General features: G+C 46.9%; 1 protein-coding gene across 3 annotated transcripts in view; it reads left to right on the top strand.

The window, feature by feature from the left end:
- PHLDB2 (pleckstrin homology like domain family B member 2) overlaps positions 1–19,779 on the top strand; it is a 705,124-nt gene that overhangs the window by 429,284 nt on the left and 256,061 nt on the right. The gene's annotated exons all lie outside the window — the stretch shown is intronic.

The raw sequence follows: 19,779 nt of genomic DNA on the forward strand, positions 1-19,779 counted from the left end.
TCTTGCACTATAGATATAATAGAAACATTCAGTTGCAGCCCTCATTAGAGGGGGGCTTTTGTGTGTGCGTGTCTGTGTGTATTGTGAGAAACCTGAGGGTATTCTCACTCCTATTCCCCTGGATCCTCTTCTCAGGTGGCCAGGGGACGGCCACCACTGTTGGATCCGGAACATGGGGGTCGACAAGCAGGGGGTCCTTGGGGATTGGGAGTGAGGTATACACAGGCGAGACGCGGTATCCCCCTTTTCCTACTGAGGGCCAATCTTCCCTTATCCCTCCCTCTTTAGGTTGCAGTAAAATATCTTCCCTCATTTTCCCACAGGTAACATCTGCTGGTACAGAGACACAATATTCCTCCCTTCCCCCCTTCCCAGTTATACATCATCACACTCTCCCTCAACCTTTAGGGGATATTTTCAATCTCGCCCCATCTCCCCCTCCCCATTTCCAATATGTACTGGGACGAAGAAGAGGTGATCGGGAGCAATGATTTATTACTCATAGAAACAACATAGGGATACAAAGTGAAGCTTACCATCTAACACTTTTGAGTTGTCCCACTAATAGAGTCAGGCAAGGTCAGGCACATTTCCCCAACTGTGCACAGCTGACTCCAATTGGCTCTCACATGCCGTATAAAAAGGGTGGTTCTGCCAGAATCAGAAAGCGAGCTGAGGATGTTGACTGGACCAGAGGAGCCAAGGAGCAGGGGGCTGGCTGCAGGAAGAGCAGCCTGGAGGATCCAGAGGGAAACGGCCGTTCGTGAGGAGCTGCAGCGTGGCTCAGGAACCGTATCTCCAGGGAGCCGAAGCGAGGCAGCCTGTATCCTGCTGGCAGTGTTCAGTGAAATACCTGTTCCCGTTTGAGATGTGTGCTCTCAAGGGTGTCTGAGGGGCAAGTGGTGAGACCCTGACCACGACCCAAACCCATTTGACCTGCTCGCCGTGCTACTGTTGGTGAGTCTCATGAGACAGACAGAAACTCAGTATTGGATGGAGGGGGAGCAGGAGCGATGTTGAGAAAAGAGCGTGGTCAGCGAAAGCGGGATGAAAGCAAGCGAAAACTGGAAAGCAGTGAAATCGGTGAATGAAAGCAAAGCGAAGCAAGAGAAAGGTAAAAGCAAAGTGAAGTAAGAGAAAGTTATGAAGCTTGAAAGAAAGCAAAGCGAAATGACGGAAAAGGTGCACTAGAGGCACGAAAGTAATGAGAGGGGTACAAGCAAACCTAAACTGAGAGAGACAGCAAAGAGACAGTGAGAAGGAAAATTGACAGTTTAGAGAGGGTGCAAGAAACCCGAAAGTGAGAAAGAGGGTGTAAAGTCTAGGCAAATTAGTTGATTCAGATCAGTCCATATACATGTCACTGAAATTATATTTGGATTAATTCACGTTCAATTTATGTGTTAAATCGAACATGAATGAATCCAAATATAATTTTAGCTGTGGTCACAAATAAATTGGATTGATCTGAACCAACTAACCAATTTGCCTAGATTTTTCAAATGGAATGTGGGCTAAGTAATTGTATAATTGCCTGGCGAAATCCCTTTTATGGGTGAAACATATGCACGTGCCCCAATTGGTTTAGATTGGCAATTATAGGGCATTTTAGGATGTATGGAACATAGGATTTCATTTAAGCAAATCATGATCTTAAGGAATTTGTGTTAGATTACCAAAGTATTGTCAAGAATAAACCTATAAACCCAGAGCATACTGCCTAATTTTTATTGATTCAATTGGGTTCCACAGTTGACTGTCTTGTGAATAACAGTCTTAATTAGACAACTGCAGCAGGATTCCACAGTGAAATGTAAGGGTAGGCGCAATGTCTAATATTCACTCTCCGTTTTTTTATTGCTGTGTGTTTGCATGATCCTAGCAGTTATGGCTCAAATTTAAAAAAGGTGAGGAAAGTTCAGGTAAGTAACACTTTCAGTTCCACTACACTGGGACAGACCTAGGAAAGCATCTTTGACCAGGTTACCACTAACCAAAGTAAGGAAAGAGAGGTAGACACAGGACATTACATCCATGTAACCCTATGGAGAACCGGGCGAATGAGGGGGTCAAGAAACCAGTATGTTAAATTACACCCTTGATTCTGATTTCTCCAGATACCACTTGTGAGATTCCAGAATCCGTTGGGGAAACAGCATTCTGTGCTTGGTCCATTTGAGGAAGGCTGAGGGGTCATGGGTGCAGAGGTCACATTCTGACACAGGATTTAGTTTGTGTCAGTCGGGGTTCCGGGCACCTTCCACCTTAACATGCTAGCGAAAAAAGTGGAAGGCTTCTGCGCAGCAGGAGACCCCAGGAGACCTTGTTGCCATGAGGAGGCTGTGACAGGCAATCTTCAATAGACATACAAAGGAGCAGGCCCTGCAACGTTTCCATTGATGCAAGAAGGCTGAAAAGGCAGGAGCATGGGTTTGTAGTACAAGCTAAAGATTTGCCAATTTACGGGGAGGCACTTGGAATGGGGACGGCTGCAGTGAGGTAGACCAGGAGAGAGCTGGTCAGTCCATAGTCAGTCGAAAGCTCAGATGGCATGGATCGTTGAGCAGCGGTCGAGACTGGTTATTCCCACCAGTCCAGGGATCAAAGCTGTCAAGGCATGTGCCCTGTGACTCCCGCATACCTGATAGTCTTGTCTTTCGTCGGTCCAGGGTATCTCTGGATATTGGTGTCCAACCCGGTCCTGAAATTTTTGGGAAGGAAAACCACCCCCAAGTCTGAATTGCCAGAGGCTGGAAGATCTTTCCAAACACCACCGAGAAGGAAGAGATGGCACAGTACTGGCAAGTAGGCAGCAGAAAAGAAAACAGAGAAGGCTGGAACTGAAGTCAAAGAATAGGAAGTACCAAAGCAGCAGGAGGTACTGGTAAACATAGAAGGGCCTGAGCCCAGCAAGGAGAAAGAGCCAAAAGTAAACAGTGCAGGGTGGAAACCAACAATAACCAGCAGAACAAATCCAGAACAATAAAGCAGCATCTACTTCACAAGGTATTGCAACACGCTATTTAATGCACTCATATCCTTTTTATGTGTCTCGGCATGGGGTGGAGACTCTTGAGTTGATTGCCGGGTTACCATTAGTGATGGACCACGCTATGCGAACAGCGCACAGTGCATGTGTGGAATCTGGGAAGGAAAACAGTTTGTTAGTGTAATACTAGCATAACTTAAGGTTCTAGAGGCCGTTTATTCACACAGCAAGTCTTTTAAATTCCAAACGCAACCCTGGCTAAAAGGCAGTTCGGAGAGGGTTAACGTCTTAACGTCTTGAAAAGTAGCAGAAATCAAAAGTAGCAGAAATCAAAAGTTCCTATGGATACATTCTAGTCTCTAGGATAAGAAATGCGAGAAGGCTTAACCAATGTTGGAGACCCAGTTAAAGGACTTTCTAAAGGGACACAAGCAGCGGCTTGGGTCAGAGGTAAGAGGGGGTTGCCCTGGACACCTCTATGTGCATTCCAATGCTCTGAAGTGACCTTCTGGAATCAGGTAAGCAATACCTTTTTCCCCACAGTACCTTTGGTTAGAAGAAAACATTTGTGGCTGGATGCTCCTAGATGTTGCAGCTCTGGACCCGACCTGCGGATTGCTTGGTCTGATGACGAAAGGTAGGACAATGGACGGGATCTCTCAGCAGCAGTCTCGAGCGAGGACCTCTGGCATGGCTTTCATCAACTTCTCTGGTCACTCTGTGGTTTGGGTGCCTTTTCTGCAGCACCAACAAAGTATGCGATTCGCTCGGCCAATCTTCTTTGGTTCCTGCAGTACTACACTCTGTTGAGGGGACTTGGACAATTTGGATTGTGTCTCTGGAGTGTCCTTGAGGGCCTAGCAAATACTTGGACGAATTGGGCCTTTCACGCTGAGGCACTCAAAATGGGCAGCAGATCTCCTGGTATTGGGGTTCTGCACTTCTGGAAAGTCACAGAACCTCGAGAGATGGCTCAAATTAAAGTGTGTCTTAAGACTGGTTATTGCCACCAGTCAAAGGTAAGGAGTCTTCCTCTTCAGAGTTCCTCTGTGGCATAGAAAATACAGAACAGGTCAGGGCAGCAGTGGGCTCTTCCTGGCGTTGCAAAGGGTCTGCGGGTGTCTCTGGTCATCTTCTTCGGTTACTTCAGTTTCCAGTGGTCGACTTGCTTTTCACTCCAGGAGCCTCGCCTTTTATACAGTTCCAGAACACACTCCTCTGCAATCTCTCTCAGCATTTTACAGAAAGGGGCATAGGCTGTCCAATCAAGACAGCCAGAACCCCAGTGGGATCTGGTCCCATTCAGGCACTCTGGCAGACAAAGTACAGGGGAGTGGAAAACTCCTCCCTCATTTCCTGCCTGCCCAGACACTCTGGAGCCTAGGCGGGGACACGCAACGGTTCCAGCCAAAGGCAAAACACACACACAGACCTCCCCCTACCAGAATGATAGAAGAAGGGCTAACAAAGAACAACCAGGCTAGAAATGTAGAAAAAAGGGAGCAGCCAAGTTAGTACTTGGGCATGCTCTAGCGGGGCTACAGACATAGCCTGTGGTAGAAAAATCACACAATAGTTGGTAGTACACATCCACTGCCATCAGCCATAACTAGGAGGTTGTCTATGTGACTAAAAAGTCACAGGAGAAGAGAGAATGGGTATATTAGGTATCCCCTTGGCACTCCAGATAAGGTGGTGTGTGTCAATCTCGCAGGATATCAAGTTTTAGAAGAGATTCTATGTATCTCTCTATCCTTCTCTATCCTTAAGAACTGTAGTTACTCTGGGATATAGAAAAATTATCTCTAAGAGGTACCGAGGGGTCCCCAGCAACACCTCCCATAAGCAGCTGTGTGCTGCAATAGTAAAATGCCAATGCCTTAACGAGCTATGGTGGAAAGTAGACTCCATAGGACAGGTGAAACACAGAGAACAGAGTTCCAAAAGACAGAGCCCATAAGAATGAATGAGTGGAGAAAGGCTCTGCTCATTCAGGATTTCAGAAAACGGTCCAGAAGTCCAGCAAAATGTGCTGGGGGTCTCACTAGGAGATGGGATGAAGCATACAAATGATAAATCAAGCTAATACCCAGCCACTATCAGGAGACCAGCAACATTCAACCTCTGGGCAGTTGTTCCAATCATGGACAGCCAGCCCAGGTACAGTCATGACCTCACACAGGTTTAGAATCTTTATTGGGGCTGTCTGCAGCTCCTCAACAAGCACAAACTAGTTCCAGACACATAAAGACTACTTCTCAGGCTTTGACCACAAAGAGAATGGCCATATATGCTATTGCATACCCCTAGCATGGAGGGGCCAGGACAACATTGTACCACTGGCCGACCAGTTTAAATCCTTTGACATTGACAGCATCACGATCAAAGTATCCAAAGAAGGGAAATCTCTAGGCGTCTACCTCGACTCTGCCCTCACGCTAATAAGATAAGTCAATACGACAGCCTCTGCAGCAGTTTATACCCCCAAGCTCATTAATGCCTGCAGACCCTTCCTCTCAACAGACAGTAGCATCACCTTGGCTAAATCCCTCATATTATCCAGACTAGACTATTGCAAAGCATTGTATGCCGGAATAAACAGTCGCAATCTAACAAAACACCAGGTGATCCAAAATAATGCCTTAAGACTGGCCCTCAACATCCCTAGAAAAAATCACATTACCACTACAAGACGGAACGCTCACTGGCTGCCAGTGCAGGATCAAATCTGTTTCAAAACTCTATTCTTGATGCCCAAGTGCCTATCTAACTCAGCTCCCAAATATCTAATGAACAAATTCACCAAAAACCTAACTAACAGATCAACTTGTTCAACCCAAGCACACCTACTAACTATATCTAGATACAAACGACAAAAAGCAGGGGGCAGCAGCTTCCCTGTGGTAGCTGCCAAACTGTGGAACACTCTGCTACTGTCATTAAGAGCTGAACCTTCCTTCTGGACCTTTAGAAAAAGTCTGAAAACATGTCTGTTCGCACATGAGCAGTAATTTCCACTTACTCTCATTATCAATCACATGGCCCGCTGAAAGCTTGCTGTATACCAACTGCTTGGCATAACCTTTCCTAAATTCTACATCTGCACTCATATTCTGTATCTACGCCGTAACTGCATTTGTCCATATTGAAATGTTTCTGTAACCTCATTGTACCTGTCAAGATTTGCGCCCAGATGCCTCACGGTTGGGTGCGCCATATGAATGCAAAAATAAATAAATAAATAGACAAGTCTTAAAGAACGCAGCCAGGTATTTTGAGCACTGTAGAGAGCAAAAGGCTGTCATGTAGAAAAAAACAAAAGGATCACAGAAGTGCAGCCAAAAGGTAACAAATGAAGGCACCACTGCCTCCAGCCTGTCTGGGCCTTATGGAGTATTGGGAAAATGTCAAGACAGTCAAAAGATTGAGGACATTTGGTTCCCCTGCATTACCATCCTTCAGGCAGGTAATAGTGCTATACCATGGACTTAAATGGGGAGAGGGCCCCACTGCACTGGTAGCCAGAAATACTCACCAATGCCCCGAAAACAAAATGTGTTAAGCAAGGGAGTGAGGTTTAAAAGTCCTCACTCTCAAAAATCAGGTCAGGGTCACGCAACTGTCAGCGGGTATGCTGGGGGTCCCATTGGAAATGATGAGAATGCTGCAAGAAATAACATTTTTCCTAACAAGTGTAACATCATATTTTGCATTTTATGGTGATTCGCTATGCCAGAGACTATGTTTTCCCAGCATGAGAACTGAATTTGGCATGGCACTTAGCCAATTAATATGGGAACGCCGAATCAAAAGATGGAGTGGACAGTCTGCATAAATGCAACAGTCCTTTGAGCAAATTATTGCAGTTGAGGGCTCTGTAAATAATTTACATGAGCATTTGGTGACCATTACATGCCAAATGGTAAAGTACATTGCATGCACACATGGCAGGATTAGTTTTGGTCATAAAGGTGCAAGAAAACCCCCTGTTGAACTGGCAAGACATGTCAAACTGTGCTGTTTCATTACATGCATATTTGGTTGCAAGAACTAACAAGAAAGAAAGTGTAGCTCACAAATATAAATTATCCTCCGTCCATACTAAAAACAAATGTTGAGAATGGAACATGGCAAAACAGAAGGTATAAATAGAAATAAAGTCAAAATTCTAACATTCCTTTAACTGACTGTTCCACCACAAAGGCTTGAGACAAAGAAGATGGATCAGAGAAGGAGAAAAGGAAAGCCAAAATTGATGGGCAATTCCGTAGTCATGTGAGTGTATCCCCACTCTGTCCTTACAGTAGTCTCCTAGAGCCACACCTGCCTGTCCATGTCAGGCTCAAGTGATATGGGTCTCCAGGCCCCCATAGCCTCCCACCCCCAAAGACACAGGGAACTCTACCCTTCAGCGAGCCAGTTGGTCCAACACCAATATAGAGCCTGCTGAACTCCTAGGCCTGCAACCCAGTCGATTTCACCATCACTGCACCCCCTAGACCACGCTGAGTACCCCTTTCCTTCAACACAAGCAAAATTCCTATCCTTTCCTTTTGGTATGGATGAGGAAATGTCTGTTACCAGTGAACCTGTTCGTCCCAGGGCAAGTTTGAATGCACAGTTCTGACAGGTCTGATGGCTCCCAGACTGATTACAACACCTCTCATTCGCTGCTCCTACAACATTACAATTAGACCAAAGTACTGTACAATTATCCCATACACAACATAAGTAGGTGATCAGAGCCTATGGGTTCAGATAAACCTGAATACTATAGTTCAATAATATTAGACCCACACAACTAAATACCAAAAAATACAATATCAATGTTTTAAATGAAGATCATTAAAAACACATTTAACCAAATGTATATTGCACATACTTCCTTAAACATATCTGACAGGACTCTAAATAAACATAAATCCAACATTAAACATGCAGTAAAATCACCAGTCCATCTACTGTACACTATATATACACAGGAAAAATGAATCCACTTTTATATTATTTTGCATGAAGCCATGTGCTTAATTACATCATACATTAGAGACCCTTTCTTATTGGTGGTTTTTTAAATCTATTTCTAATTCTCGTGTTTTTGCCTATTTTACAATGTAATTATTTCCTTGAGACCAAAATAAACAGTTGACACACTGTTTCGGCCTAAAAAAGAACAGTTTGTATGCACCAATTATAGGCGGCCTTCATCAGGACAAAAAGGTGTTTTGATAGTGGCTTCAAGTGTTCCTAAATACATTGAGGGGGCTGTTTTTTATGATATTCCTGCTTCTTCTTTCAATTTTCGGCGGGATGGTTAGACATTTTCTGAATTGAAAGATTTCTAATTGACCCTTCTCTTTAGATTAGGACTGTGAGGCTCTAAATTGGAGGTTTCTAATATCTTCTCCTGCAATAATACAGGTATGTTTCCATTCAGTCTGGCACTGTCAGCTGTGCCGTGGCCAGTCACTTCAATATTAACTTTCTTATCAAAGCCAATTACCCCACCATCCACCACCTGGATCAAATGTTCAGCACCAATATAGCCTGAAAAGGACCAGCTCAAACACTTCCCACTGCCCAAAGTCTTAGTGAGACCCGGTAGCCAAAAAAAGGATTTATTGAAAGCGTTCAGTTTATAATGAAAGGACTACAGTATGGCTGATTTAATACTTGTTCAACAACTGAAGCAGAGCATCATTAGTGTTAGGAAAGATTTCCTTGTTGCTGCTTTAACCCCATCGACTTCAATGGGATGCCCTATCTTTTTGCTATTGTATGTATCTTGACCTGACTTTCTTTTTGGTCAATAAAGTCCTCAGCTTTAGTTAATTTTGCTTTTGCTCAAATTTTTATGGAGAGATAGATAGGTACCTAAGACTATCAGTACAGGGAGATACTTGACAAGTTTGCCGGTCCGGAAACGACGGTGCCGGTAAGCTTACCAGCACTGTTGTTTCTGGACCGGTAAACTACGAGTCTGCTGGCGGGTGCTGTTTCGCCCGCCAGGTCTGACTCTGTCGTGCGGAACGGCATCCGCCAGCAGACTTTGGCGGAAGAACGGGCACTGTTGTGCTTCTGTCTTCCCCATTCCCACGTAGTCCTCTGGGACCGAATGGGAATGGGGAGTAACAATTGCCGCTGCCTGACTTACCAGACCGCTGGGGCTGTAAAGCCCTGGTTATTCCAGCAAGTCAGGTGGCGGTAACTCATCACCAGTCCGGCGGCACTACCGCCAGACTCGTAATGAGGCCAACTGTGTCCTTTTGTTGAATTCTTATTTTTAAACTGCACACACCACCTTAGAATGAAGTGTGTTTTAGACACGTTGCGTCCCTACAGCTTTTTCTTTTCTAAGTTTGGTGTTACAGACATAATATGTCCTGGATGGGCTGGAGGCAGTGGATATTTTTCTACCGCCTTTTTTACTTTTCTCTCGTGCACGTTTGCATTTTACAGCATAATGCTATTTAGAGTACCATGTGTTCTAAAATGGCCTTGCCATGAGATGTTCTCCTGTCGTTCTCCTGTCTTTTAGCCATTTTGTGTCTTGGCCTTCTTCCTGCCTCTCGGTCGGAAATTGCCATATATGGAAAGCCCTTTCCTGGGCAAAGCCGCTGCCAGATGTGGAGTCTGGATCTGTCTGGACCCAGTACACATCTATGCCAAAGTGTGTATGTTGCTGGGCAGATGTGGTGGCCATGGGTTGTCCATGATTGGACAGCATCTACCAGTCTGACTGGTGCAAATCCTTACCACTAGGTGGGCTTTGGGGTGACTCCAGCCCAAACCCTGAATAAAAGGAGGACTACTGCAGTCATTTGACAGATCATCATTGGAGCTAAGACTTCTATGAAGAAATGTAGCCGCTGACAACCAGAGGACGACCATTACAAAGGCGAGCATTGCCTCAAAGTAAGCCCTACTCCTCTCTACAGATCTCTAGAAAGCCCTTGCCGGTGCTTCAACCCCTGGACTAGTGAGAACAACGTGTCCCAACCCCTGCTCGAGAACCGTACCTGCTGAGCCTTCAGAAGTGTCCCTGGAGCACAGCCGGTAGACTGATCAGCTCTCCCCTGGACTACATGGCTGCTCCAGTTACCATTACATTTTCAGTGGTGAACTCTTCAACTTGTGAAACAAGACCCCTGTTCTGGCAATTTCAGCCTTTCTCACCAAAGAGAAGCCGTGCAGGGCCTTCACCTTTGTAATAACCCCCGAGGATTGGCTGTCTGTGCCTGATTGATATGATATAATTGGTTATTTATAACGTGCTTAATCCACAGAGATTTCTAAGCACAGACCAGGAGCGTCAGGGATTTGTGTCCTGTTCTTCGTGCGAACGTCGTTTCGCTTAGGAGGATCCCCATTCCCACTGTCTGGAGTGCTTGGGCCCGGAACATCAATAGGACTCTTGTCTCTATTGCGACTCTCTGTCCATCCGGGCACTCCAGCGTAGGCTCATCAAGTGGGAGGAGGTGTTCCAACAGCTTCCTCCTCCACATTTACAGCAGTCCATCAACGAAAAAAGGAAGCGTCTGGTAAGTTCCTTCCTTTTTAGGGCACCCCAGCCAGTGGACTCCTTCCCAGGGTCTTCTGGTTCCGGCAGGGGTCCAGGTAGCTCTGGTACCAGGGTTCTCTCTGAGGTTTCCCGAAAGGGTTCTAATCTGGATTCTGGAATTTTCTCTGAGGCTCCCTGTCAAGGGGCTACAAAAAACAGGTTTTCCTCCAAGGTGCTCCATCTGGGGGCTACGACTAAGCCCAACATTTCTGGGGCTGCTGCAACCAGGGTTATTCCCGAGATTTTCTATTCTGGGACTAAACGTACCGAGCCTAGTCTCGAGGTTTCCTGTCAAGTGACTAAAAGAACTGGGGTAAACCCATAGGATCCCCAAATAGGGACTATTTCAAAGACCAGCAGGATCGAGGAGCTCCATTTAGGACCTCTACCGGTCCTGCTGAGGGGGCAAAGAAGGAGGGCAAAGGGCCTAAGTCTTAAAGCACCGGCCCTGCCGAGGATCCCTCACTGAGGACTAATTCTTCTGCAGAAACCAAAAGGGCTGAAAAGCGCTCCAGGTCTGCTTGTATCTGCTGAGGATCCCTGTCTGAGGGCTAAAACTAATACAAAAGCCCCTACATTGCCTGTAGTGACGATGGCCTCACTAAAACCTGTGACACAGATCACTCTAGCAGTGACAAAATGGCAGTTCAAACCCACGCGGTCTGAAACAGTCTTTTTGACGAGATCTTCCACACCAACGCTTTCAATGGCTGGTACAGTGGGGCCTACCTTTGGGGCAGAGCAGCATTTGCCACGAAAAGTGGACAATAGAAACCCTTTTCCCCCTCCAACAGACTGGCGTGCAAGGTTTCCGCTGCTACACACGGTCTTGCTTCCTCCTGTGTCGGCTCCCTTAGTTTATGTGGATTTAGCTGGAGGAAGGCCTTCTGGGCAACCAGCCTCATTACAATCTTTGGAGTATGCCCCTTCAGAGCGTCCTCTACCCACTCCCCTGCCTAGACCTTCCTTTGAGGATGCATTCTTTGGCAAATTCCAGGCCCTCGTGCATTCAGACCGATGAAGGCTTACTTTAAGGATCTGTTCAAAGCAATGTGTCCTAAGCCTCTCGAGCTGCAGCCTGCTCCTGCTACCCCTCAGCAGGTTTCGGTAGTGCCTCCTCCGCTTCCTGTGGATCCCACTCTTGCACTGCAACCACTGGCTTCACTGTGTGAGAAACCTGAAGGTGTCTCACCCCCTAGTCCCCGTGGATCTGTCATCCAGGTGGCCAGGACATGGCCATCGCTTTTGGATCCAGTTACTGGGGGTGGACCAGTGCGGGTGCATCACCTGGATGAGGGGTCTTCGGGGAGTGGAAGTGGGGCACTGGATAGTGAGACGCAGTATCCCCTTCCCTGTAACACTTTTTCCCCATCCTACAAGGTAGGATACCTAGGAAGTCAACACCCCTCTACTGATCATTACACACACCTGAATCCCATCACACTTCCCCACACGGGTAAAAGGCAGAGCACGAAAGCACACTCTGAGCCAGGAAAAGCACACGAGGAAACAGCAGTTCCAAGATTGTAGTTTAATACAAGGAGAAAAACGATAAGACCAGAGAGGATTGCAAGGAGGGAAGTGCCCTTGACCTTTAAAGACTGTTACCTTTGCAAACCTTGGAAAATAAGAAGCCTAAGACTGGGAGCTACAGCTAAACAAACCTACACTGTGCATCGACGGTGCCTGGGGCTCTCCCATGTCGATAACCAAGGCATGGAGGAGCAGTTGCTACTATGGTACTGTCCTTGGCTCCTAAAACAAAGCAGCTCCAGTAAAGACAGCACAGCCGGTGAGTCAGAGAGACTGATACCAAACAAGTTTGTGTTTGAACCAAGGTTGCAAGCAGCAACATTTTATGAAGAAATCAAAAGAGGACAGTATGCTAAATGCATGTGATGAGTGACGTAAATGCAATTGGAAACCAAAGGAGTGAATGAACTTTGGGAGGCCAAGTGAGATACCGTATACAGATTGGTCCGGCGCCACGTGGGTGCTCATTCGAAGGTCTCTGTTCGGTATCCAACTGAATTCAACTGTATTGTAAAATGGAAGTTTGTATCGTGGTCCTGCAACTGGTCAAGCTAAATCCTGTGCACATTTGAAAGTCTTCGATAAACCAAGGTGAACTACAATTGGTCCGAGCCCGGCTAAGGTAGACTAATTGAAAAGGGGAAGGATCTGAGCCGGCAGAGGGGGATCTGGGGTGAAGCACCCGAACTGCAGTAACAATCGTAAAATAATAGGGATCTGAGCCCGGCTGAGGGGGATCTGGGTGAAGCACCTGAGCTGCAGTAATGATCGTAAAATAACAAGGATCTGAGCCCTGGCTGAGGGGGATCCAGGGTGAAGCACCCAAGTTGAATACTAGTAGGAAGAACAGAAATGTGCATCTTAATTGTTGTCCATCAGGCCCTCTGAATCAAGAGACTTTTATGAGAAAAGACACTTGGGCACAGAAGGCCCTGTACCTGGAAATAGAACTGTATCCTTGTGTCGAAGAAGCCAGAGTGTGTGCTTTGCTCGAGTGAACCACCTTTCCCCGTGCTGAAAATGTGAGGAAGGGAGACGAACGGCCCAAACATCCTGACATAACATTTTGTGAAGACTTCTTTCTTTTTCATGAATATTACTCCACACTACTTTTTTTTTTTTAGTATAGTCTCTTTTATTTTGACAAGACTCCACTAGGACTGCATTATTATTATTTGATGGTAGTAGCTTGCGCCCATCTGTAGATTTAGGTTTAGATAGGCGTTCATCACACCCTTTTGAAAGTTCAATAAACACTGTTGAACTATGGTCACCTGTGTCTGTTTAACTGTTGATACCATGCCTTCCTTTCAACTGTCACCAGTGCTTAAGGCGCCAGTGGCGCTGGTAAATAGCATGTCTGAAGTACCTCGTGCCGCGGATCAGTTTTCTGTTCCTGCCACAACTGACAAAGAGCATGCGGACCAGATAGTGAAGACCCGCCCCACTCTGTCAGAGCTTTTCATAACCGGGTCTTGGATATGATGGTGTTGCTGGATATTCCAATACCAGAACCTCCAACTCCACAAGAAGGAGTTCTTTCAGGAGCGTTAACTCTTACTGCAGAGGAGCGCACAGGCCTTTTTCTTCAAAAGGATGTGCTTGCTGAAGTCTGTAAGGTCTGGGAAAAACCTCATTCCGGGCAGCGTATAAACAGAAAAATATTCACTCGATACAAGCTACACTCATCAGAGGACATACCCTTGACGTCACGTCTGCTCCCTTCATCAACAGTAGTGGCAACAGCTACGCTCCACTCTAAGCCGTTCAGGTCCTGTCCAAGGAGGACAAAATTCTTGATGGCATCAGGAAAAACTTTTTTTCCATTTTAGGTCTTCTGCTGCGACAGGCACATGCTGAAGTCATCCTTGGAGCAGGGAATCTCAAGCTGTGGGAGGAGCTTTCTGAATTTCAGGATTGTATCCCACAGGACAGGTTGGAAGATTTTAAAGAGGGCCTATCTGATGCCAGAGTCTTGGCTCAGGACCTGTTGGAGGCCGCGGCCCATCATGTAGATACTTCTGCACAGGGCCTTATGGTTGGAATAGACATTTCCCGCCAAGCGTGGCTTCACGCGACAAAGTTCTTGAAAGAGGTTCAGGACAAAGTACTCAACCTCCCCTTTGAAGGTAAAGAACTGGTCCAATCCTCCACTGACGAGGATCTCAACAAAACAAAGGCAAGCACAGTAACGGCTAATTCTTTGTCTGTTCTTGCAAAACAACCCCCAGGGTCGCAGAGGTCAGGGACCCAGACATGGTCCTTCTCAGGTTTTAGAGGGTTGCAGGAGCGTTGAGCATGTCGAGCAGAAGGTTCCTCTGGTGGACCTCAACGCAAGCAGCAAAGGCAAAGTGGCCGGTTTTTGTCTGGGTCATCAGCCTCTTCCTCTGCAACAGGAGGTCTTGCTCCTGATAAATCATCCTAATAATGTTTTCAATTGGTCACACGAGACTCCAGTGGGATGACATATATCGTCTCATCTGGAGGCGTGGCAGACCATCACAGAAGATCGATGGGATTTGTCCATTGCCCGAGCGGGCTTCCGCTTGTCCCTCCCCCATATCCCACCCTCCTCTTCATAAGACTGGGTCTCCCTCCCTCAGAGCCAAGGTGCAGAACCTTCTGGATCTCAGAGCGGTTGAACCTGTTCCCTTGCGTTAGCAAGGGAAGTGCTATCATTCCTGTCTGTTTACAGTGCCCAAACCCAACCAGGCTGGCCTGTGCACTATCCTCGTCGTCGCCAACTTCAATCTTTCCCTACCCAATTAGAAATTCAAGATGATCATGCCGAGCCAGATAAGGTCCTCCCTCAGGAAATAGCAATTGGCTCACCTTTGGTTTTCCGTGGGAACAGAACACTTCCAATATCAAGTGCTGCTGTTTGGTTTCAGCTCAGCACTGCGTGTCTTCACGAAGATGATGGCGGCCATGGCAGCGTTCCTCCGACTGCAGGGAATTCATTCATATCTATCCATATTTGGACAATTGGCTTCTGCAAAGTCCTTGCCCACATGTCGCAACAGCCGATTTTCAGCCACTCCTCCAACTCTTGTTGCGCTGTCAGTGAACTGGGGAAATCATCTATGATGGTTGCTCAAGATCTGATTTTTCTAGGTTTCCATTGGGATACGGACAATGTCAGAGTTTTCCCAACAGAGGACAGAATTGCAGATTTATCAACCACATGCCTTCTTTTCCTGAACTTCTCCCACAGGTCAGCATGGTGGTTCCAGAGACTCCTGGGCCTGATGGCTTCATCCCTCCCTCTGGCAAGACTAAAGATGAGGCACACACAGCTCACATTGCAGAGCTGCTGGTGCCAAGGTTTGGACCCAGGTTTGGACCCAGAATCTAAAATGATTCAGTTCCCATCTTCCATGACGGCAGATCTGATTTATTTAATTGTTTTTTTTATAACACGCCTAATACTGTACCTGAGTTTGGTTTCTAACCGCGGATCTGGGATTCAAACCTCTGTTGCTGTGCGTTGTCTTGCTTCCAAGACCAGCGTGTTGTCCCTGTGCTATCCTCCATTCACAATGGTGGGCAACCCCCAACAAACTTTCAGTGGGAACCTCCTTCCAGGAGCCCTTACCACAGGATACGGTTACAACTGACTCCTCCCTCCTAGGGTGGGGAGCGACATTGGGTCATCTCAAGGTCTAAGATCTGTGGACGCCCCTAGACAAAATGTCTCATATGAACTAACTCTTGGCAGTTTTTCTGGAATTGAAAGCTTTCCAGCCTTATCAACAGAGTGGTGCGAATTTGCACAGACAATTCCATAGCTGTGTTCTACATCAACACATAAGAAGGCACTAGGGTGCCTCCTCTAGTGGATCTAGCTATCCAGATCTGGAACTGGGCAGTCCAGCACAATGTCTGTGCTACAGGCCATGCACATTCCAGGTCAGATCAATGTTGCGACAGATTCCCTGAGTTGCCAATCTGTGGCGAATTATGAGTGGGAAATGAACAGCAATGTCCTTCTCAAGCTCTTCGAGCGATGGGGTTCTCCAATGGTGGACCTTTTTGTGACTGCAACCAACAGGAAACTACCACTCTATGCTTCCAGGGATGGTCTCAGAGCATCTTCCTTGGGGGATGCGCCCGAGATGCTGTGGGACAACAAGAATGCTTATGCCTTCCCTCCTCTGCCATTGATTCATCGGTCTCTCTGAAGCTCAGGTGTGCCTCCAACTGCACTCTCCTGTTCATAGCTCCTTGGTGGCAAACCAGGTTCTAGTTTCTGGAGCTTCAGCATCTATCAGTGTGTGACACGATCAAGTTGCCACAGATCTCTGATCTCCTGCACCAGAGCAATCATCAGGTGCGGCACCACTCCCCACAATCCTTGGCGGACTGGTGCCTGAGTTCGGGTCCTTAGCGCAGTTTAATCGTTCAGGGGATAATATGTGCATAAGCCAGGCAGCACGTAAGCCTTCTACGAGAGCGCAGTGCAAAAATAAATGGCTTTGTTTTTGTTATTGGTGTCTTGCAAAACAGCTTGATCCTAGACATACTTCTATTGACTGTGTCTTATCTTTCATATCAGACCTTGCGGCCTCGGATATTCACGTTTTATCATGCCGAACATATCTGTCAGCCATTGCAGCTTATCTTTCTACAGATAGTTTAGCTTCAAACTTCAAACCGAGTAATCAAGAAGCATTTCGCAGGTCTTCTTTACCTCTTTCCACTGGTCTAGTCTCCTCACCCAAAATGGGATCTGAACGTGGTCCTTACCACCTTGTGGCAGAAGCCATTTGAACCAATGGCCACTACTGAGCTAAAGTTTCTCCCCTGGAAAGTGGCTTTCTTGATTGTAATAACATCTGCGAGAAGAATAAGCAAGCTTGAAGCTCTCTCTGTCCAACATCCGTTCATGACTTTCAATAAGGACAAAATAAACATGTGTCAATGGTTTTTATCCCTTAAGTAAAGAGATCCACCGACATCCAATCAGGAATAGTTCGTCAATTTGTCAGATTTATTTTATTTTATTTTTATTTTTATTTTTATTTGTAAAGCACCTAGCAGCCCAGAGGCATTGTGGCGCTGTTTCAAGAAAGTGTCTTAGTTACGACAGGTACATGGAAATGCATGGGTTACAAGTATCAGGTGCTCAGCATGAGCTCAAGGGTAAGAGTTATACATATAGTCTTGTTTTGATTGCTTTTCTGAAGGCAGTGTGGGGTCCAATACTTCTGATTGTGGGAGGGAGCAGGTTCCAGTTGCTGGCTGCTAACACCGGGAAGCTTGAGCCGTCTGCCCGGGCTTTGAGGCTTTGGGAAATGGCAAGCCGGTTGGTGTAGCTGGCTCTGGTGAGTCTGTTTGAGGGGGGCGCTGAGAATCTCTGAGCGAGGTATCCTGGTGCGGTATCATGGAGACATTTGTGAGTAAGTGCGAGAGTTTTAAAGAGGATGTGTTCCTTCACGGGAAGCCAATGGTTACCTTTGAGCCCTAATATATCACTTAATGGCGGCACTGAGTATTCGGCTTTGATTATTACATGGCTCTATTAGCCCACAAACTTCAGAGAGAAATCTAACAATGGCCAATTTTAATGCAATTATTTTCCCATGAAGCTTATTCCACCATTTGTCCTCTGTATTAACCTTGGAAGGATCATGGACAAATCTGCCAAAAGCTGCTAATCGTTGTGGTTTAAGAACAATGCAATCCAGCAATAGATGTTTTAGCGTTTCAGTGGATTTAGTACATTGGCAAAAACGGCATGGAATTTTTATTGTCTCTCCTGAGCAAATTACAGGATTTCACCCGTAAGTAAGACATTAAAGTGAAATCTCAGGTATAATACCCGCCGATTAGGGTCAGATAATGTATTAAGGTACGACTCTGGGGTTCCCGTTCTCTTCCCTTCATGGACAAGATGACAGTATATCATGGAGGCACGAACACTCTCCATTGTTCTCAACCAATCCGTGCATTGGAGGCGGAACTTTACTCTCTCCGGATTGGAAATGAGAGTCTTGTGTGTTAAGTCAATACTCTCAAGGGTTTTCATGCCATCAATCTGAAGAGTCAGTAGCCATTTAGAAGTTGTGACGCCCTTTTTTAGCCGATTGCCCAATAGGGCATAAAGGCAGTTTTCTTGGGCCATTAGGAGATTTCGATACAGAGCCAATCTTCTCCAGAGCACTCTGTACTCCAAAGATAGAAGACCCAGCTCGTAGCATATGGCATTCATGGGGACCCCCTTTGGAAGATAGTAAAAAATTATACGCCACATTTTAGATTCCAACTTATGTATGAGTCGTTTTGTTGCAAAATGAAGTATTTCAAGTCCGTAAATAAGTTTCAGCACAATTAGAATTCTCCAGCATGGGGTCTGGCATGGATTCACATGCTCATGAATATTTCCCGTTGTCAGGCTGGGAATCCTCGGTAAAGAAAAAATCAGTATCAGTTTTGTTTCTGATCTGTCTTTCTTAGTAGTAACCAATCACTGATCTCTGGGTCATACTGCCCCCAGCCAATGACTGCCCTCTCCCTAAGCCCCGCCCCTGGCAGCCATCCTCAGATTTTTACCACACGCTCAAGTGTTGGGAGTCCTCGTGTTTTTTACTGCGTTTTCACGTTTTTTCAGGAGAATTTCTCATTTTTTTGGTTTAATCGAGCCTCAAGCTCCACCGTTTCTACTTCCAATAACGGGGACCCGTTTCGGAATTCTTCTGCGCCCCTCAAGGGTGAAGTTTTCATCAAGTTTGACTTCTTGGAGGATTCCGGAAGATCTGCGGCCTACCTCAAGACATGGCCCAGGACAAAGGGAGCTTGACGCCCGGATCCAAGCTGTTCAGGAACTGCCCTGGATGCGGATTATATAACGATTTCAAGGAGGACGAGCATTTGCGATGTCTCTACTGCCTCCATGGGGACAAGACGCATGTGGAGAAGGACTGTGCGTTCTGCAAGAACCTTTCAGAATGGACCAAACAAGATAGTCGTTCCCACCTCGCCACCTGGCTGGAGAAGGGCACAGCAAGTGAGAAGGCGAAGAAGAACTCTGAGCGGGCTTCTAAGTTCTTTGTGGGCGCCCCGGCGACGGGGGCCTAACAGAAGGCCAAGCATCGCGAGCCCGCGGGCTCCGGGAGCGCCGAAAGGTCGGGCTCTTTGGTTGCCAAGCAGGGCGCTACTTCCCCGGCACGTTCGACCACGAGCCAGCACTCAGGGTCGGGGAAGAGGAAGTCCGAGAACCCAGGTAGGCCGCTGGAGTGGACCCGGTCGATCTCAAAGGAGGAGCGAGGCATTGACCCTCCCCCCAAGGCAAAGGCCCAGGACGCACCTAAGGTGGTGAGGGCCTTGATCCACCCGGCTAAGGCCTCTACCCAAGTGGTCTCTGCAACCCCGGCAGAGCCGGCTGAGACTACGCCAATGGAAACGGCCTCTGGGCCCAGAGTATCCCTGCCGCCGCGGAGGGAATCCTCTTTCCAGGGGGGGGCGGTGGCCGTTACAGACTCGGAATCAGCCTCTGAGGAGGAACTGGTGGAGACCGAGAGGGGCCTCAACGAAAGGTCCATAGGCATCAACAAGAGGTTCATAAACCTCAACGAGAGGTTTGAGAAGGTTCGATCCCAGGGGACGATCCCTACTGATGTGATCGATGATAGCGACGAGGACGACGAACAGGGCCCATGGGAGCGGCCATCCCGTCCGTCGCAGCCATTGCCCGAGC

The sequence above is a fragment of the Ambystoma mexicanum genome, chromosome 7p (genome assembly GCF_040938575.1).
Source record: "Ambystoma mexicanum isolate Mex_15411 chromosome 7p, UKY_AmexF1_1, whole genome shotgun sequence".
NCBI lineage: Eukaryota > Metazoa > Chordata > Amphibia > Caudata > Ambystomatidae > Ambystoma > Ambystoma mexicanum.